Source organism: Mustela nigripes, chromosome 5, assembly GCF_022355385.1.
Source record: "Mustela nigripes isolate SB6536 chromosome 5, MUSNIG.SB6536, whole genome shotgun sequence".
In the NCBI taxonomy this organism is placed as follows: Eukaryota; Metazoa; Chordata; class Mammalia; order Carnivora; family Mustelidae; genus Mustela; species Mustela nigripes.
The window spans coordinates 37415481-37437154 of NC_081561.1; the positions used below are offsets into that span (position 1 = coordinate 37415481).

The following is a 21674-nucleotide window of genomic DNA, read 5'->3' on the forward strand; positions in this document are numbered from 1 at the left end:
TGTTAGGTAGTGTTCCCTTTTTTCCTATAATGTGGAAAGGTTTGTATATGAGGTTTGCCTCAAGTGATAAAGAAAATAAAGTTCCATAAAACGACAAAAACACTTAGAAAAATTCCTATAGATAAAAGATTTCTTTCAAACCAATATTAACCAAGAATTATTAGTTAAACTTCTAGACTAATTAGATTTTTGTACATCCTTGTTAGTCATGGGGAAAATATAAAGGAATTATATGGGGGTTTTAATGGAAACAACTAAGCTGTAAGGAAAGCATTTTTAATTATCATGCAATTTATATATGTTACACAATACATTTATTTATAAATTTATATATAAATTGCACAGTACATATTCTTACTATAAGCAATGCACTATGATATTTTGTATTCTAGCCTAGTCTCTTTCCTTATAAAAACATTCTGATTGTGACTGACTGAGTTGATTTCATGACTCATTAATGTGTCACCACAAAAATTCTACTTTAGGGGTCTTGGGATTTGCTTCAGACCATGCTATTAATTCTCTGTATGGCCTAAGTTACTTAGACACATCTCTGTGTCTCAGTTTCCTGTAAAATACCACTGAGCTTATAAACGTGCTATAAGTATAAAATGAGATATGAGTTTTAAGGCAAAAAGACAAAGAAGAGATGGCTTTTTTCAAGTATTAACATCATAACTGAGCAGGCAACTGCACTTTGTATCGTAATACAAAAATGTGGAGTCAGAAAATAATTGTAAATAATGAGTTTAAAAGGTTAAACAAAACACACAGCTACGAAATGACCTAGCAATCACACTCTTGGGCTTTTCTCCCAAACAAATACAACTTACATTCACACAAAGACCTGTATCTGAATTCTCATAGCAGCTTTATTTGTAACCGCCCCTAACGGGGATCCACCTACATGTCCTTCAGTGAATGAGTGGTTAAACAACCTGATGCATCCATAACATGGAATACTACTTAGCAATAAAAAGGAACCACTGACATGTACAATGGGGATGAAGCTCTGGAGACTTAAGCTAAGTGAAAAAAAGGAATCCTGAAAGGTTGCATGCTGCATGCTCCCGTTTATGTGACATTTCTGAATTGACAAAATCTAGGAATGGAAAATGAGTGGAGGTCAGGATAAGGCTGGGGGAATGGAGAGAGGGTGGCTCCAAAAGGGCAACAGGGTGGGTCCCTGTGCTGATGGAACTGTTCTGTCCTGACTGTGGCCACGGGTACACAAGCCTACACATGTGATAAACTTGCATAAGCACATACACAAAAATGAGGACATATTAAAGTAGGGAAATCTGAAGAAGATTGGTGGTTTGAATCAATGCCAGTATCTTGGTTGTGATACCAGAGTATAGGTCTGCAAGAGATGACCAGTGAGAGAAGCTGCATAAAGGCTGTATGGGATCTCTCTGTATTACTGCTTACATCCAGATGTGAATCTACAATTTTCTCAATAAAAAATTCAGTTAAGAAGGACGCCTGGGCAGTTCAGTTAGTTAAGTGTCTGGCTTAGGGTCAGGTCATGATCCCAGGGTCCTGGGATCAAGCCTCAGGCCCCTCATGGGTTTCTAGCTCAGCAGGGAGTCTGCTTCTCCCTCTCCCTCTGGCATTACCCCTGCTTGTGCTTTTACTCTCTCAAGTAAGTAAATAAAAACTTTTTTAAAAACTCAGTTAAGAAAAGATGATACACAAATTGTATGATCTTATGATCTTCATGTAATTCTCCATAAATCTCTTCTCCATAAATGTCCTTCTTTGTGCACAAGTACCCAAACACACACAAACACCCCTCTTCAAATCAGGGGTAAACTCTCCCCTAAGATTATCACTTATGCAGTCCTAAAGACCCAAAGTTAAGAATTCTTGTCCCTTGGGGTGCCTGGGTGGTTCAGTCATGATCTCAGGGTCCTGGGATTGAGTCCCGCATCAGTCTCTCTGCTCCTTGGAGAGCCTGCTTTTTCCTCTCTCTCCCTGCCTGCTTGTGATCTCTGTCTGTGAAATAAATAAATAAAATCTTTAAACAAACAAACAGCTATTTAAAAAAAAAAATTCTTGTCCTTCCTGTCTCCCCTGATACCACCACCCCTGTCCCTTGTATACATAATGGCTTGTTCCCTGCCCCCCTCATCCCTTGACTAAAAACATTCCATGCTTCTTGCCCACCAAATTCATTAGTCACTCATTAATTAAAATAAACAATCCATTTGAAAAAATAAGGCAATTAGAGAGCAGTGTCTGTGGCTCAGTGTGTTTGTTATAGGCAAGCTGGATATCAGTGCAGCCAAGTGTAGTGAGCAAAGAAAGGTTCCTCTCTAGCTGGGTGCTAAGGAATTACTTTCCAGCAAAGGGAGAGAACCACAGAGCCTGAGGTGTGTGGCTAGGACACAGGCTGGATGCTGTCAGATGTTGCAGAATCTTGAGCTCCAGAATGATGAGTAGGGATTTCAGTTTAGAAAGCAGTATTTTAGGAAGATATCCAGGGTGGTATGGGGCATGGGCAGAGATCGTGGACTGTAAAACAGGACCCCAGGACACCCAAGTGTGGCCCATACACCAGTGCCAGTCTTCCAGCTCCTTGTTTCTAGCCTATGAGGAAATTAGTGTAGGAATAGAGAGTTCAGATTTAGAATTTTGTCTTTCACCATGGATTGTTTGAGTTCTGCTCTACAGGGTTGCCATGGATAGCCAGAGGTGAAGTGAGGTGTGTCTGGGAAGTGGTCAATTTAAAAGAAAAAAAAATAAAATTTGATGAAAGTTTGAGCAGCAGATTTGGAGTAGCGCTAAAAATTGGAAGTACAATATAACACCATAAGCTATTATCAAAATACTGGGGGAAAAAAGAGGATTAACTTTATCTGAGAAAACGTTTCCCCCATAACTACTATAGAAATTTCTGAGAAGAAAACCACTAAACAATTTGTCTCTCCATCCCAGACAGAGCTGCTATTATGTTTCAAGAGAACATTAACTGAACAAGGAGTTTTTCAAATAAACACTTAGTGAAGGAGGGAACGGGCATAACTGATTTTTTTCAGTCTTTTATATTTCAAAAAAGCCATTAGAGGATTTAGATGCTTGAGGTATTACATAAATTATCTTATTATTATAGCAATGAAAGGATTTCATACCCATCCAATTACTTCTGATTTGATTTCCCTCCATGAAAATTCTTTGTTTTTGGAAAATATTTGTCATGCTGCAGATATAATTTCCATTAATTCAAGAGTATATTTAAAAGGTAAGATTTTCAGTGCTTTATTGGAAAGGGAAAAAAAAAAAGAAAAACAACCTTGGCCCTACATAGCTACTTAACAATCCACTTCTTTGCACGGTATATTTGCCAGCCACCTAAAATTAATTGTCCTTAGAAACTTATCATAGAAAGGTAATTTCACTGCACAGCTTATGATTTGTGTCTGTTCTACCAAATGGCCTATTTGATAAGTGGCAGAGAATGGATGAACACTTGTTGGTTCCTCACTGATTGCAAACTCTGCAACTTGAAGGAAAGACCATAGGTACCGTGACGGGGAATAGTTCCTACAAAATGAAATATACATAACTAAATCTCAGAATTGTACAGAAATGATACTTTGAGGTGTTATCCCTGTATTCAAGATAGCTCTCTATTCAGCCTCTTTTTCAACAATTCCCTTCCCCTTCTGCTCAGGTCCATGTTTGGTGCCTTAGGGAAGGGCATGAATGGGCTCTCTAGCAGAAATCCAGCTTTCACTCCCAAAGGTCTAAGAGGAGAGGACTGAGCAGGCATAAATATGAAGTAAGATGGATTTCCCTAAGACTAGGAGAAGCTTCCTCAAGGTTTGAAAGAGGTAAAAAGAAAAAAGACAGCATGATTCCCAAGAACAAGAAGAAATGGTCAAATGCCAGAGATATCAGCTGTCGTGTATGTGCAGGAAGATAGGACCATAGACAGGCCAGGAGAGGATTTCCACGACCAAAGAATAGCCCCAGATAACAGAAAGAGGTTCTAAAGAGGCCATGGGTACTAGGATTTCAGCATCAATATGGGCATCAGTAAACCATTCTCTGTTCACCACCTCAACATCTTAAAACTGGGTAGGATCTTAGAATTAAGGAGCAATATCCAGGAGGTTGTATGGGGGAGGGGGAACGCCTCTGCCCACTCCCACCAGATCCAAAGCTCAAAATCCAAAAATTCAGTGCAGTTATAGAATAAAAGTTACATTTCTTGCCCGCCTGAGTTTATGAACTGAGATTCACCCCACTACAGATAAACACATACATGTACAGTGTAAGTGTTTACTGTATGATATTGGTGCCATGGGAACAGACCCTTGCTTTTCACACTTTATCATGTGATGGGTGCAATGTGCTGTGACATTAAAGGAATTGCTGTAGATGTCCAAATTTGAACTGTCTATAAAGTAATTTATTAATGTTAAAGCAGTGTGTGTGTACATAAAAGTGCACGTATATACATACAAGGGAAGAGATGCCTGTGAGAGCTGAAGAAGGAGAGATGTTAGGGGAGGAAATGTCGACAGTTGAAGCCCCTTTAATTCAGAATTCGAAAACACTCCAAAAGAGAACTAGTTCTCTCCATTTCTTCACTATGATGGCTTAGAAAATCTTTGTTCAAAAACAATCATTGGGACAAGGATGAGAGCCTGCAACTTGAAGGAAAGACCATAGGGAAAGACCATATTTGTCAAGCTGCAGATATAATTTCCATTGAGAAGGAGGAAGGGACAATCAGGGAGGGAGAGGGACAAGCAGACTCCGAGCAGAGCAAGGGGCCCTTGGAGGTGCTCGAGCCCTGAGATCGCTGGGATCATGACCTGAGCCAAAATCAAGAGTTGGACCCTTAATCAACTAATCAACTAAGCCACCCAGGCACCGCATAAAAGCCCCAATTTTAAATGAAGCTATCAAGTCAAAATAGTCCTAAAGAGAATTAGCAAGTCCATTCAATTCTTATTAACAAAAATGTAGAAAGGCATTAAATCAATCAATGCCCATGAGGTGAGAAACAGGAACAAACCAAAAAGGATCTCAAGTTTAGATATAAAGCAATTAAGATCAAGACACATAGCTAAGTCTATCTGGTAAGCCTATAGTCTATTAGCCTGTTTCTAAAAACTTGAAAGCAAAATCAGAAAGAAAAATCTGACTTAAAGAATGGCATGAGGGTTTTGGAGCAGAGGGGGTGGAGGGTTGGGTGAGCCTGGTGGTGGGTATTAAGGAGAGCACGTATTGCATGGAGCACTGGGTGTAGTGCATAAACAATGAATTTTGGAACACTGGAAAAAAATTAAATTTAATTTTTTAAAAAAAGAAAAATAACCAAAAAAAAAAAAAAGGCATAATCAAAGTGGCATGACTGGTCTCCATGATATAACTGTTCACTAATACCTCTGGCCCCAAAATCATGTTCCTTCCATGTCCTGGACATTTCTGGTTGAACTTCAGGCTATCGTCCAGATATATCTTTCTTCTTCTCCTCCCACTTTCATTTGGAATTTGATTTTTCCTGACAGAAAGATCTCTCCAAAATCTGGACTACTGTGAGTCTCACCCAGGTCTTACATATGAATGGAGCCAGTATCTGCCAAGAGTTAGGATTAAGGGATGCCAGGAGAGATCTCCACAGTACTCAACCACTGCCCCCCACACACACACACACTCAAGCACAGACGTGTACTAAAATACATCCTCACCAATCCTAAACAGCCTAGAATTCTCCCCACAGGAGTATTGGAGCAAAAGATTACATTCAGAAAACCCTGATTAAACCAAATGCCTCTGGGTAGATTAACATAGCACATAACCTTCAGTTGAACCTTCCAGAATATAAGTGTGCGGGACAAGGAACGGGGGTACGCCGATTGGGGAAAAGGTGCTCAGGCACTTTCCCACAGGGCGGTGCCTGGGCAGCTAATGGATCAAGGAGAGGTGAGCGAGGTGAGAGGCATGGAGACCTTTACTACTCAAGAAATTCAATTTCTTTTTAGGAAAAGGTTTGTAGTATTAAGGGCACGGCTTTAGAATCTAAAGATCTAGGTTAGAATCCTAGCCCTGTTACTGTGTTTCTGTCTCCTCACCTATAAAATGGGAAGAAGAATATAAGTAGCTCATATGGTTTAAGAACTTGAAGGGTCATGGCTACCATCCATTGAGCACCTACTATGCACCGATTACTACATCCAGGCTACATCTGTACTTCTCAGACTTTAGTGTGCACACAATCACCTCAGTATCTTATTAAAATACAGATGAAGGGCACCGGGGGGCTCAGTCAGTTAAGCGTCTGCCTTCATCTCAGCTCATGATCTCAGGGTCCTGGGATTAAGCCTGGGGAGCCGAGCCTCCCCCTGGGCTCCCTGCTCCAAGGGGAGTCTGCTTCTCCCTCTCCTTCTGCTCCTCCCTGACTCTCCTCCCACCACCCATGTTCTCCCTCTGTCAAATAAATAAATAAACAAAGTCTTTAAAAAATAAAAAATATAAAATACAGCTGACTCAGTCTGGGGTAGGGCTGGGGTTTCTGCAATTCTAGTAAGCTCTCAGGTGGCTCTGCTGCTGCTGGCTTACAGACGACACTTTGAGAAGCAAGGGCTGATATCATTGAATCCCCTCACACTAACCCTCAGAAGATAGACTTACTGCCTCTGTAAAGCCACCCTAGCTGGGCTAAAAGAAAGTACAAATGCTGCCATAATGATGAAGTGTCTTAAAAAAGTGAAGACTTAGGCTGCCTTGTGCGGCTTCTTATTTCTAAGGTGTAAAGGCAGGGACAGCAGCCTCGGCCTCACCTGGAGCTTGTTAGACATGCAGAACAGGGGCACCGGGTGACTCAGCTGGCAGAGCGACCAACTCTTGATTTTGGCTCAGGTCTTAATTTCAGGGTCATGGGATAGAGCCCCATGTAAGGCTCCATGCTCAGTGCTGAGTCTGCTTGGGATTCTCCCTGCTGGCTCAGTATAAATGAGTGAATGAGTAAAATCTTTAAAAAAATAAAATAAAATAAAAAAAGAAAGGAATGCGGGATCATAGGCTCCTTACTGGACCCACTGACTCCAGATCTGCTTTGTATCAAGATCCCAGGGGAGGAGTGCCTGAGTGGCTCAGTCAGTTAAGTCTTTGCCCTCAGCTCGGGTCATAATCCCAATGTCCTGGAAGCAAGCCCCACTTAGGGCTCCTTGTTCAGCAGGGAGCCTGCTGCTTCTCCCTCTTCTCCCTGCTTGTGCGCGCTCTCTCTCTCTCTCTTTCTCTCAAATAAATAAAATCTTAAAATTTTTTTAATTAAAAAATAAATAATAAAAAGGTTCTAAGTGAGTCTCATAGTAAATAGTTTTGAAAAGCCTGGGTGATACGATTAGTCTAGATTCTTTTAATAAGTATGCTTATTATTACCAAGAAATTTTCTTTATGTAAAGTTAAATTTTAGATAAAATAATTATAAATTTAAACAGTCAAGGGAAATGATTAAATTCCCACCCTTACCAACCCACCCCACCCGCACTACACACATACATTCCTAGTAGCCATTGGAAAACATTTTTCTTGTCACACCCTCTTAGAATAAGGATATAATCAAACATCAAAGAAAAGAAACTTTATTTATCTGTGGGATTGGGAAACTACCCTAGAAAGAGCCATTTCTTGGCAAAAGGGTAGTTGACTGTGAGTGTTACACAGGGTCTTGGGGATTGGTTGGGCCTGAATGGGGGCCTGAGCAGGTGTCTGCCCCAAGGGCTTTCTAGTGAAGGAGAAAGAGACAAAGGATGTTGATCACATGCTGTGGTCTCTTCCATGCAGGGAAGAACCTAAAGCTTTTAATCCCATTGTTATTTTCAACAGATGGGCCTCAATAAATACATTTAAGCTTTATAAAGATAGGAAGGGCCTGAGATTCAGATCATTAATTTGATGTGAGGAAACTGCTTTCCCAAATCCACTGCCAGCTTCCCAAGGTCACCTGCTTTTCCTGACCCTGGGAATTGCTGACTTCAAGAGCACAGAGAAGCAAGCTAGACCCACCAATGTGCCAGACTTGAGGCAGACACCTTTTTGGCTTTTGGAACAAGTGAGTCAGGCAAGAAATTGGCAAGAGATGCCATCTTTATTGATTTCAACTGTGTCTCTATTTTCAAATCCCTCTGAAAAACCACTAGAAGTTTGTTTTTATGAGAATGTATTTGGGCTTTCTTTAAATATGTATGCCGATCTATGTACAATTAATGCTGTCATGGTGGCCACTGGAAGTTTTCAATTTCTACATATAAAATGAAAATAGGGAAATCTCTCCAGCACCACATTGCTGTAGTGAGCACTTTTAAAATTACCTGTCATATATAGTGTAAAAATTGCCAATCTACATTTATTTGGAATTTGGAATATACATTAAGCTTTCATTTGAATAAATAATAGAAATGAAATCATGGCAGTTCATATCATCATAGTTCTCAACTTTAATTCAAGTCAGTGAATACAGAGTACTGACTAGGCCCAAGGCATAAGAAGTAGCAGGTGCTACAAGGAAACCCAAAAAGGTGACCACGCCTTTGTGGTGACCACACACACCTCTGGGGTCCTCCTCTGGAGCACTGGCTTCATGACCTTCAATTCTGCCACAGAGTGAAAGCTTCTTATTTTTAAGAGGAAAAAAGAAGGTTTGGGCCTATCTTGAATGAGGGTATGCCTGGATTAGGGAAAAATGTGCATATGCATGCCGATAACTTGCAGTGAATTCTGCCAATTAAAAGAACTTTATGAATCCAAAGAAGAGATGACTGGGACCAGTGTAGCCATGGGAGGCTTTGTCGAGGAGAGTAGAACTTGATTTTGGCCTTAAAGGGCAAGTCAGTTTTAACAGGTAGAAAGGAGGAAAGAGCACATTCTCCATGAGAGATAGCAAAGCTGCAGTAGAGAGATATGCAAGTTTGGAGGGCAGGCTGCCAGCCAGGGATGTGACGGTGGAGAGCCCAGACTCGGGAGCCAGACCCGGTTTCAATCCTGGCTCCACCACCTACTAGCTGGTGACCCCTGGGGCAGGTCACTTACTCGTGTGCATCTCAGTGCCTCATAGACATGTATGCAGATTAAATGAGCTAGTATCTGTAGAGTGCTCAGATTAGGTGGGGTTGGAGTAGAGTGTTCCTGCAAGTGAGCTCTGGGAATCAGCTGTGAAAATGTGGACTGGGCTTGGCACATGGAGTTCCTTGAATGACTTGCTTTGAGCTTGTTCTTAAAAATGACCGGAAGCAACCTAGGGCTTTGACTGGCACAAAATTCAAAGTAACACAGAGTATCTTTCCTGATGTGTCTGTGCAAGGGTTTCTTTCTGTATCCTTTTCTCTAAATCCACTTTTTATAGGTATCTTGGAAAATGCTCATTTTCCTCATTTACCATATCTTTTCATTCCAGCTTTCATTCCTCTCTTCATTTTTATAATTGTTTTGTTCAGATTTGTAAGGGTTTTGCATTCATATTGTATTAATGACCCTATAATTACTAAGCTAAACTATAAGAAAGCCTGAAAGTAAGGATGGGCCATAACAAAGGACATTTTTCCCCATCCTAATTGCTATTAAAAAGAATATCTGTTTAAAGCAAGCAAGCCTTAATGTATTATATACCCGTTATCAGCAAAATATTAGGTTCATTGAGTTCATAATTTATAAATGTAAGAATAAAGTGCCCCAGGGGTATGTTCCAAATGAGGCTAGATTCGGGAATGCAGAATTAATCACCTTACCTAATGTTAAAACATCAGATTTATTATATTTAATTAAGTAGCTCAATGATCTCCCCACTTCTGATAAGTTGTCTTTATACCAAGTATAGGAATACAGATATTAGCAGTCAAGAAAAGCATACCATCTTCAAGTGGGATTATTTCCCTTGTGAATAATTTTTGTCCTCTTTGATCTAAATTTTTTTTTCTTCACTAAATACCGAGAGCCCATGTTGGACACTCTGGTATCCAGCCCCACAATCTCCCCGGCCTCCTCTGAGATAGCCACAGCCCTGGGGACAGCTCCTCAGGGGCTCTGCCCTCTGCCACCTAAACAGAACCTCTCCTCTAGCATGCACACCGTGTCTGGCTTTGGTGCCCACTCAGTCCCACACATGTGCAAGAGGAACCTGCAGATGTTTTGATACCCTATGGGCCACCTCAACCAATGGGGGGTGGGATGAACCAATGCTTCTCCCATTCTTTCCTCAGGTGGGTAATTCCGATAAGTATCCTACCTGATACCAGAAGGACCCAAGATCATCAAGCCTTAGCCACCTCCGGCAGTGCTGACCCAGGGGTGCATTCTCACCTGGGCTTTCCCATTTCACTTCCAGTCTCACTTCCCACATAAACTACCTAAACCAGCCTTTTTCTCAGACTCGATTCTAAGGGGTTGCTGATCATAACAGCCTAAAAGCACAGATCCAAATACAGGGAAATAGACTCGGTTTTGTAAATTATAGCTACAAATAGCTATAAAAATCCCTAACTAAGGCCTTTATGCTAGAAGAGACATTTATTTTAATTTCAAAAATGAGTATAGTGTTACATAAATATTCCCAGCAGCAATTTGACTTTTTTTCATTCTTTTATATTTTAAGGGCTAATTTGGGAATCTTTGAATATACAACTGCCACCAGTATTTCCCCAGATCCTACCCAGAAATCCCATATTAAATCCAAGAATATGCTAAGTTGGGTGATAAGACGGGAAGTTGAGTTTATGTCAGATATAATGGCTGTTTTAGGCTTTGTTTTATGTTGGGACATGTCAAAGATAACTTCTTTATGAGAACTCCGTGATTATTAAGCAGTACCTTATTATCTTGGCAAACTGATTTTTATATAGGACTATCTTTTTTATTCAATTATAATTGACATACAGTATTATATTAGATTCAGGTATACAGGATAGTAATTCAATGTATTTATACATTACAAAATGATCACCACACAAGGTCTAGTTACTGCCTGTCACCACACAAAGTTATTACAATATTATTGACTCTATTCCCTCTGTGGTACTTTACATCTTTGTGACTTAATTATTTCATATCTGGAAGTTTGTACCTCTTCATCCCCGTCAGCTATTTTCTGCATCTCCCCATCTGCCTCCCCTCTGGCAACCACCACTGTGTTCTCTGTATCTATGAGTCTGTCTCTGTTTTGTTTTGTTGTTTGTTTTGTTTTTTAGATTCCACATATAAGTGAAATCATATGGTGTCTGTCTTTCAGGAATATCTTTATTATTAAGAATGTGTTCAACACAGCTTTGTGTTCTACCTATTACAGGCAGAAATAATACAGAAGGCACAGGAAAAAGTCTGAGATAGGAGAACAAGATTCTTTGTTAGAAAAATATCATTAAATAGGACCATATATATATATATATATATATATTACAAATACATCTGGAAACTCAGAAATCTCTGTATCAGAACAATACAAAGATACATCTAGACACTCTGAATCCAAGAGAGAGAATGGAAGGAAGGAATTGTGTTCAATTCAGGGCTTACTAGGCAGTTCTATATTGAGTCAAGGTAGGGGATAAAGAGATATAAAATTCTCTGCCCCCAGCAGTCTGGCAGAAGGAGGGGGATTGAAAACGAGGCACAGCTCACTGCAGGACACATCCTGGTTTCCCCTACTCTGTAGATGAAGAAACTGAGACTCAAGATCACCCGTCAAGCTCCAAAGCTCCAGCGTGGCTGATCAGCTGATATGTTAACTGATATGTTAACGAATATGTCATTTTTTTTTTTAATCAGAGTTGTCTCCAAAGTACCTAGCACAGTATCCGCTATGTAATATGACAAATAAATACTGGTTTTCCGTGAATGAATGAAGAAGGGCACTGTTAGCCCTTTTCCAGCCTCCCCTGGGAGCTCAAGGGGCCACTCACATAAAAGGAGTTCCATTGTTGTTAAGTCGTCAAGGTTAACCTCAGAGCTGGCTCTGCTAATATTGTAGTACCCAGCATCCTCTGGGGTGTACATGGGCACAAAATATCCTACTGATGTCTAAAATGACTTTATCAGAAAAAGGTTTTAATCCCAAGTTAGAGATTAAATGGTTAAAAAGAAAATACTTAGTGGAGATAACCATGCACTGAAAGTAATTGCTATGCTAGTCAGTCATAGTATGAGTACAAATGACTGATACAGTGTTTTCTGTAATTTCACCATTTTGTCGAGGTTCAAGCTGTCTCACACTGAATGGCCTCCATGAGGGACTGGGTGGTTATCAAGTGGGGAAGGGGAGACAGAAAGAAGATTCACAACATGAAGAAATCAGTGAGTTTAGCTTAAAGTGGACCACAGAATAAACAATCAGCCCACAGCAGATTTTCTATCAAGCGTGGTTTTACAGACCCACAGCTCTATTTGATGAACTTACGAGGAGTCTTCTATTTTTCATACCTTAACACAATCAACTTCATTATAAACAAGACTTCTTTCTACAAGTTTCATTACCTGACTATGTCAATCAGTTTCCAGCCAGGGAAAGAGAAAGCTTTCTGGTGATTTCAAATGGAGTGACTAGTAACAACGCTAAAACAGAATCGAAACAGGGAATTGGCTGCAAATATGTTGGAGGGACTAATGGAGCAAAATGAGACAGAGAATAGTGCCCAGATACAGAACTCCTCACTCTCTCTGAATTAGCACTGTCAGGGAGAAGGGACCCAGTCCTTGTCATACTCTTGCTGAGTCTGCAGGCCTGGAAGCCCACAGCCACGGAAGCCCACAGCCCCATCGATTCTGCAGGACCCACCACAGATGCTGCTCACACACTTAGCGTGGTGCTGCACAGCACAGAGACCCCCCTCCTCCTACACAGACACTCTTAGCTGCTCTCACTCTCAGTCGGTGGGGGCTGGGCAGCCCGAGAAGGAATCATAGTTGGGTCTGGAGACCATGAGCTTGGTGATTAACTGGGTTCCATTAGAGAAGTACTTATGGAAAAATAGGTAAACAGTGATGTCCTGTATTTGAAATAAAGGTCACTATGCTTGCTGCAAACAGTAACAGCATGACTATTGCTGGCACTATACTGTAGGGAAGAATCAAATTCTGTGCTTAAAAACAGCGGCAGGCATTCCCTATTCTCATCCTTAGTAAAGCGACAGGCAGGTCTAGGGAGTAGCCTCTTCTGAGGAAGGGACTAGTGTGGTTCCAATTGTACTCTGTATAGTTGTATCATGTTAGGCAAAATTATGGCCTTGTTATTGTCTATACTTGGAGGCTGAGTGTATGTTAAAAAGATGCAAATTGGTGCCAAGTTGATGACACTGGTGATGGCTAACTGCATTTATCAACTTGGGCAATGGAGTACCTAGATATTTGGTTAAACATTATTTCTGGATGTCTCTGTGAGGGTGTTTCTCAAGGTGATCAATACTTGAATCAGTAGACAAAGTAAAGCAGATTGCCTTCCTTGGTGTGAGTGGGCCTCTTCCAATGCTTTGAAGGCCTGAAGAGAATGAAAGGCAGAGTAAGAAAGGAAGCATTCTCTTTCTGCCTTAATACCTTCAAGCTGGGACATCAGTCTTCTCCTGCCTTCCAACTCTGACTAGAACTTACACATCATCTCTTCTGGTGATCAGGCCTTCAGACTTAGACTGGAACTGTACCATTAGCTGTCCTGGGTCTCCATCTTGCCAGCTGCAGATCTTGGACTTCTCAGCCTCCCTAATCACATGAAACAGCTCCTACTAGTAAATATATATGTTAGATATATAACTATTATAGAGAGAACATAAGCATTTAAGACTAAACATTTAAGGACTAAAACATTCAGTAGAGGGGCGCCTGGGTGGCTCAGTGAGTTAAAGCTTCTGCCTTCGGCTCAGGCCATGATCCCAGGGTTCTGGTATCGAGCCCCGCATGGGGCTCTCTGCTCGGTGGGGAGCCTGCTTCCCTTCCTCTCTCTCTCTGCCTGTCTCTCTGCCTACTTGTGATCTCTGTCTATCAAATAAATTTTAAAAAGTCTTAAAAAAAATTTAAGTTAAAAAAGAAACATTCAGGGGCGCCTGGGTGGCTCAGTGGGTTAAGCCACTGCCTTCGGCTCAGGTCATGATCTCAGGGTCCTGGAATCGAGCCCCGCATCGGGCTCTCTGCTCAGCAGGGAGCCTGCTTCCTCCTCTCTCTCTGCCTGCCTCTCTGCCTGCTTGTGATCTCTCTCTGTCAAATAAATAAATAAAATCTTTAAAAAAAAAAAAAGAAAGAAAGAAACATTAAGTAGATGATTTGAAAGACAAGAAGGTCCCTATGGAGAACCAAATTAGTGAAATACAAAATGAAGTGGAAGAAATATCTCAGAGGTCAATGAAAACATACAAAAGCATGGAAATAATAAGGGAAAAAATAAACCACTTGCACATAAATCCAGGGAATCTAACCCTAAATGTCTAGTCACCAGACTAGAAGACAGGAACAGAAAAGAAGGTAGTGAGACAACATAAAAACCGGTCCTTCTGTGATTAACAGTCTTGATAGAAAAAAAGTGAAAACAGATTAATGGCCTTTGGAAGCCTTAAGAGGAGAATGAATGAAATAGTCAAAGAGAAGGTGGAGTTCAGGGAACTCTGTCAAGGAGGTCATTGAAATGTGGAGAGAAAGAATTAGAGAAAGGTCTATCAAAGGCACTTAAAAAACTCAAAGTGTCTTACGTGTGTGTGCCCACCTGAGCATGGGCACTTCTGGGCACTTTCTTACTCACAAATGGATATAAATTATGTGCTCTCTAAAGATGTTGGTCATAACAATGGTTAGTGGTATGAAAAGAAAACTGGAATCAAACAGTTCCATGGGTTCAGGTCCTAATTCTGTTACTACCAAACCCCTGGACAGGTCATTTAATTCAAAACCAGACCACCAGTCCCCAAACCAGGATCACCAGGGGAAATTGCCAGTCCACGGCTTGAGACTCTACTTTGCTAGATATGGAGTGAGTTCTGATATGAATTTTTAACAAGCTCCTCTGGTGGCTCTAAAACAGAGCCAGGTTGGGGAACCACTGCTCTGTATGATCTTTATGATTTCTTCCAGCTCTAAAATCCCAGAGTGACCTTAAGTCACCAAGAGCAAGGGACTGAGATGCCCATCCATCACATTAGATGTTTGATTCACACAAGCCACAGAAATAACAGAGCTCTTTGTTTTTCAAATAGACTCACTTGCCAGGCATTGTTAATTTTATTTTATTATTTGGTTGTGGGGGAAGAAAGAGCAGTTGGCATAAACCATCTGCCTTTGTGTCAAGAATGCACCTCCAAACCAAATGATTAAAAGAATTGAAGGGGGCCAAGCACAGATAAGCATATCACAAGAGCTAGAAAAAAATTACACTTTCCCAAGAGACTAAATGAAAGTCATAAGTAGAGAGAGCGCAAATGTTTTCATTTAATATTAACGCACTTTTCTGAGAACCCACTGTGGGCTGTGCAGTGGGCTGGCACAGGCAATGACACACACGAGTGAAAATCTGATTATACTGTATCTGAGGGGAAAATATCTCATTTAGGACTGTTCTCATTCTTTTGTGCTGTTAGTTACCTTTACTAAGAGTACAGGATTGCTAAGCTCACACCTCTATTAGCGGCTTCTTAAAACCACAAAAATGAAACTTTAATCTTACACAAAATATACACCATCCTGACTTCTCTAGATTCAAAAATTCATTTTACAGCAAAAAAAATTTTTAAATATTTTAAAACCTCTATTTTATTAAAAAATTCTTACATTGTCTCCTTATGTAATATCAAATAGACCATAATAATTCATTTTATCAAACGTCCCTAGGGTATCTTAAATGTTTATGAACTCACCACTATGGTGATTTGATTGTCATTTTTAAGAGTATGTATTACTACCTAGTCATCCCCATTTTCTGAGAAGCCCTCTTTCTACTCTTAAATGAAAAACCAGGGGTGAATGTTAACCTTTCTGGTCTGTGATAAAGCTATTTCAAAGGTTTCTTTTAACAAATATTATCATTATTTCATTGCTTTGATTAATTTTGTAAGGTACCCAGGGTAATAGAGTATCTATAAAAACTGAATTAACAAGACTTAACTGCCATATATATTTGATAGCTAACTAACTTCTCCCACACTCACTTGGCTCCCCAGCAGCACTGCAGCTTCACAACACACAACACTCATCTTAATCCAAGGATTTAGAATGACGAATTTTAGGAGGAGGAGGGAGCTCACCAAATGCAACTTCTTCCTTATTTGGAAGCCTAGCTATCTATATTTCTACCCTGAAACGTGTGTTTTCAGCTTCTGAGTGAATTCCTGGGACAAGGAGAGAGCCAGCACCATTGTTGGCAACTCCAACTTTACTTGTAAACACCATTATTCCACAGAGCTGTTGACTCCTATCTTCTGGTTCTGAAGTTTCTAGGTCTCTGTCACCCAAGACATCTAGACCTATTATAATTCCAGAATAGGAATGTTTTGTCTATAGAGGAAAAATATTATTTTTTGTAAAGAAGTATTGATTTCTCTTTTAGAATTTAAAATGTAATGCTTATTATAGAAAAGCCAAAAATTTCATTTAATGCTGTGTAAGTACGTAGCAGGCACCACATGTTCTTTTTATGAGCTTTTAGTCCTTGGATTACTGCTCCCCAGCAAAGACAACATCATATTTGTCTGAAGTCCTCAGCAGCTAACAAATTGCCAGCACATGATTCAGTAAACATTTGCCTTAATTAATGAAATCTGAGACTCCTCAGTGGAATTTTTAGAAACCTTCTCATCCTTAATGAACTGCATAGTAAACACCTCTCTGTCCAAGATTGGCCAATGAGAGAAAGTCCAGCTGTTTGCATAGAACAAAGAGGTCTTGGGGATGCAACATGGAAAGTCTGTGCTACTATTCTTTTTAAAGATTTTATTTATTTATTTGACAGATAGAGGTCACAAGTAGGCAGAGAGAGAGAAGAGGAAGCAGGCTCACTGCCGAGCAGAGAGACTGATGCAGGGCTCGATCCCATGACCTGAGCTGAAGGCAGAGGCTTTAACCCACTGAGCCACCCAGGCGCCCCAGGTCTGTGCTACTATTGATGTCCCCAGTAATTTTTCTTTTGCATAAAATCTATTCTTTTTCAGGATAATATTTTCATTATTTTTCTGATCATTTGCAAGGCCAATGGCCTCTGTTTAAAATATTTTAGGGGCACCTGGGTGGCTCAGTTGGTTAAGTGTCCAACTCTTGATTTTTGCTCAGGTTATGATCTTAGGGTTGTGAGATGAAGCCTGGCCTCAGGCTTTGTGTACGGTGTTGAACCTACTTAGGATTTTCTCTCTCTCTCTGTTCCTCCCCCAACTCTCACTCTCTCTCTCTTAAATAAATAAAATCTTTTGTAAAAATTATTTACACCTGTTACATGGGGGAAGCACTATATATATGTATGTATTTTTTTTTTTTAAAGTAGGCTTCACATCCAGCATGGAGCCCAACATGAGGCTTAAATTCATGAGCCCAAGATCAAGACCTGAGCTGAGACCAAGTGTCAGATGCTCCACTGGCTGAGTCACCGAGGTGTGCCATACAATATCTATTTCTCAAATGAAATGATTTTATTAAGGGAGTGAAATTAATCCCGGTTGCTATTTTTTTCCATGTTTCTAGCAACACTCTCCAAATCACTTTATTGGGGCTAAGGTTGAACTCTTTTTTTCTGAAAGCCTTTGTAGTTGCCAGGCCTTTCAAGGACTAGGACTATCAAGGATAGGACTAGATTGTCAGCTGGGATTAAAACAGACTGTCCTTCCTGGATTCTTTCTCTTTTGATTCATCACCTTGAACGTTTGCTTGACCTGCTTAGAAGATATCTGAAGTTAGCATAAACCCAAAATTTACTCTGATTTCATTATTAATAGAGATGGTCTCTGGGACCTGGATAAACAGGTTATAGACTGAGCCACCCAGGCTGTCCCACATAAATTTTTTAAATTTACCTTGGAGCAAATTAGTGTCCTTTCATCTTTCCTCATACTGTGACATTTCTGAGAACCAGAGGAGAATGAGATTGACTTGTCTCAGGGACATATATAAGCCTGTATTAGAGGTTGAGATAACAGATTTCAAAATGCTTTTTTGTTTTTTCTAGTCTTTTTTATTGTTCCTTTGTCACATTATGTAATCATCTTGGTTAAATCCTTTGACCAAAATCCCTCCCATGTTAAGTTTTTTTTTTTTTTTTTAATTTTTATTTATTTATTTATTTGACAGAGAGAAACCACAAGTACACTGAGAGGCAGGCAGAGAGAGAGAGAAGGAAGCAGGCTCCCTGCTGAGCAGAGAGCCCGATGTGGGACTCAATCCCAGGACCCTGAGACCATGACCTGAGCCGAAGGCAGCGGCCCAACCCACTGAGCCACCCAGGTGCCCCTAAGTTTTTTTTAATCAATTGAAATGGATGTTGTTTTCATCTGCCCAGCATGTTATAAGCAGTGTGTTTCTTTCATTAAAGCTCCCATATTTCTCTTTAAATGTGACCAGATTTTGAAACTCATTTGAAAACATTTTAAAATAAAATTGTATAGGTTCTTATTGATAGTGATAAGGAGACCTCAATGCCACAGTATATCCAAGGTTCAAACTAAATACTAGGGACAGGTACTAAATTAAGCTATCATTCATCAGATAGATTTTTGTCAACTAAATGCCATCATTTTATTGATTGGGAGCAATTGTAAGTGTGACTTAAAGAAAATTACTTTGCAGTCATAGAATTGTTAAATGCATAATTGCAAATAGATCCTATAATATTTTAGATGTTAAAAGAATAAAAGGTTTCATACATACAAAGATCAAAAAGAATGCAAAATAGATTTTCCCTGGAGTTTGTTTCTATATTTGTTCACCAAAATTTCAGTAATTTAAAGATGATGTTTGCATGAACTCATTGCATAGTTGTCTTTAGGGAAAATCAAATAATAAATTTTGGAAGACAGAGGAAAGAAAATAAGGAGAATAAAATTAATACATAAGAGAAAATAAAGAGAAGGCAATCATTTCCTTTGCCAAAATGGCTCCCAGAAGGAATCTCAAATCACTGCAAATTCTGTGTGATAGTCAACAATTTTTTATCTTGAAATGTACTTTTTACTTTTGTGCCAGTCCTAAAGATTATCAGAAGTTTCTTTCCATTATAAGAATTATCACATGGTATAGTACAGCCCGTCCATAATTGTATAATATATTTATTCAAAAAAATATTTACTATGTATCTACTAAGAGCCTGGCTCTGAGCTAGAGATACTACTGAAGGCAAAACAGATTACTGTATCTAGAGGTGCAGTTATACATTAATTTCATAAGTATATCATTACAACTGTACTTAAGGGCCGAGAGGCAAAATCCAGGGTGTTGTGAAAATGGGTACCCAGTGGGACACGATCTGAAGTGAGAGGGTAAACAAGAGCTGCTTGTCTGTTTCCAGGGAAATAATACTGAGGAATGCAAATAAAGTCCTAGAGGCTTATTTTATTTTATTTGTTTCTTAATGGTCTGATAGCCTGCTAGATTAGATTTGCTTAATTTAATATTATCTTATACTGCCCACCCTGGGAAAAGAAAAATATTTTAAAAAATCTTGGTGATCTCTTGACCTGTATGCAAAGTTAAGTCTTTAAGTAAAGCACCATGATATAGATCTCTTCCATGAGACATTTCTCCTATACCAAATTTATATATTGCTAAATGCTCACCACATTATAGAACAAGGTTAAAAAGAATAAGGAAAGTAGATGTAAAATCACCCCTTGTTTTATATAAGGAGCTGTTATGATGGGGGCGCCTGGGTGGCTCAGCAGTGAAGCGGCCAACTCTTGATTTAGGCTTAGCTCATGATCTCTTGGGTCACGAGATGGAGCTCTATGTCCGGCTCCACTCTCAATGGGGAGAATCTGCTTGAGATTCCCATGCTCGGCCCCTCCCTCACTCGTGCATGCATGCACAATCTCTTTCTCTCTTTCCCTGAAACAAATAAATCATTCCTTAAAAAATAATAATAATCAGAGTTCCTGGGTGGCTCAGCTGGTTAAGCATCTGACTTCGGTTAGGATCATGATCCCAGAGTCCCACATTAGGCTCCCAGCTCAGTGGGGAGTCTGCATCTGACTCTTCCTCCTGCTTGTACTCTTGTTCTCTCTCAAATGAATTTTTAAAATTAATTTAAATAATAATAATAATATCAATGAATGAAGTCAGAGAAGTAAATAAAAATATATTACATATTCATGGGTGTGAAGACTTAATATTATCAGGACGTCAGTTCTTCCTAATTTGGTATATATTATCAGTGCATTCCCATTCAAAATTCGAGCAATTTATGTTCTGGATGTTGATAAACAGATTGTAAAGTTTATATGGAGAGACAAAAGACACAAGATAACCAACACAATATTGAAGAACAAATCTGAAAGACTGATGCAGCCTCACTTTATGACTTAACATAAAGCTACAATAATCAAGGTGGGGTGGTATTGAAGAACGACTTAACAGATAAAGCAGTGGAACACAGAAGAGAGCCAAGAAATAGACCCCCATCAAGAGAGTCCACTGATCTTTGACAGAGCAGCAAAGGCAATACAATGGGGCAGAGATAATCTCTTTAACAAATGGTGTTGGACATCTACATGCAAAAAATTAATCTACACATGGACTTTACAACCTTCACAAAAATAACTCAAATGGATCATAGACCTAAGTGTACAATGAAAAACTATAAAATTCTTAGAAGACAACATGGGAGAAAACCTTGATGACCGTGGGTATGGTGATACCATTTCATATATAACACAAAAGACATGATCCATGAAAGAATTGATAAACTGGACTTCATTAAAATTAAAAACTTCTGCTCTGCAAAAGATCTGTCAAGAGAATAAAAAGACAAACCACAGAATGGAAGAAAATATTTGTAAAAGACTTATCTGAGGAGCACATGGGTGGCTTAGTCAGTTAAGTCTGCTTTCGGCTCAGGTCAGGATCCCAGGGTTCTGGGTTCAACACCCACATCAGGCTCCCTGCTCAGTGGGGAGTCTGCTTGTCCCTCTCTCTACCCCTTGCTCATTCTCTCTCTCTCAAATAAATAAATAAATTTTTTTAAAAAAAAGGCACATCTGACAAGAGATTATTATCCAAAATGTAGAAGATTAAAAAAACACTTAATACTCAACTATAAGAAAATAAACAACCTGATTGAAAAATGGACAAAAGACCTTTATAGACACCTTATTAAAGGAGATATACTGATGGAAAATAAACATAAAAAGATGCTCTACATTATCTGTTATCAGGCAGCTGCAAATTTAAACAACAGTAAGATACCATTACGCACCTATTAGACTAGCCAAAATCTGTGACATTGTCTGCACCAAGTGCTGAAGAGAACGTGGAACACATTCATCCATTGCTGGGGATAATATACAGCAACTTTGGAAAAATGACACAGCCCTTTGGAAGACAGTTTGGTGATATTTTTATAAAACAAAATATATCCTAAGCATATAATCTAACATCTATATATTATGCTATATATGCTATAATCTGGCATCTAATTATGCTCTTTGGAATTTACCCAAAGGAGTTAAAAACTAATGTCCACAAAAAAACCTGCAGAAGTGTGCTTATAGCAGCTTTATTCA

The 21674-nt window shown here is 39.6% G+C and overlaps 1 long non-coding RNA gene across 1 annotated transcript in view; it reads left to right on the forward strand.

Moving 5' to 3' along the window:
* LOC132017221 (uncharacterized) overlaps positions 1-18452 on the forward strand; it is a 115466-nt gene extending 97014 nt beyond the window's left edge. Inside the window, exon 3 of the long non-coding RNA XR_009404202.1 lies at positions 18253-18452. This is a non-coding gene — a long non-coding RNA (uncharacterized LOC132017221). The remainder of the gene's footprint in view (positions 1-18252) is intronic.
* The last annotated feature ends 3222 nt before the right edge of the window (positions 18453-21674 follow it).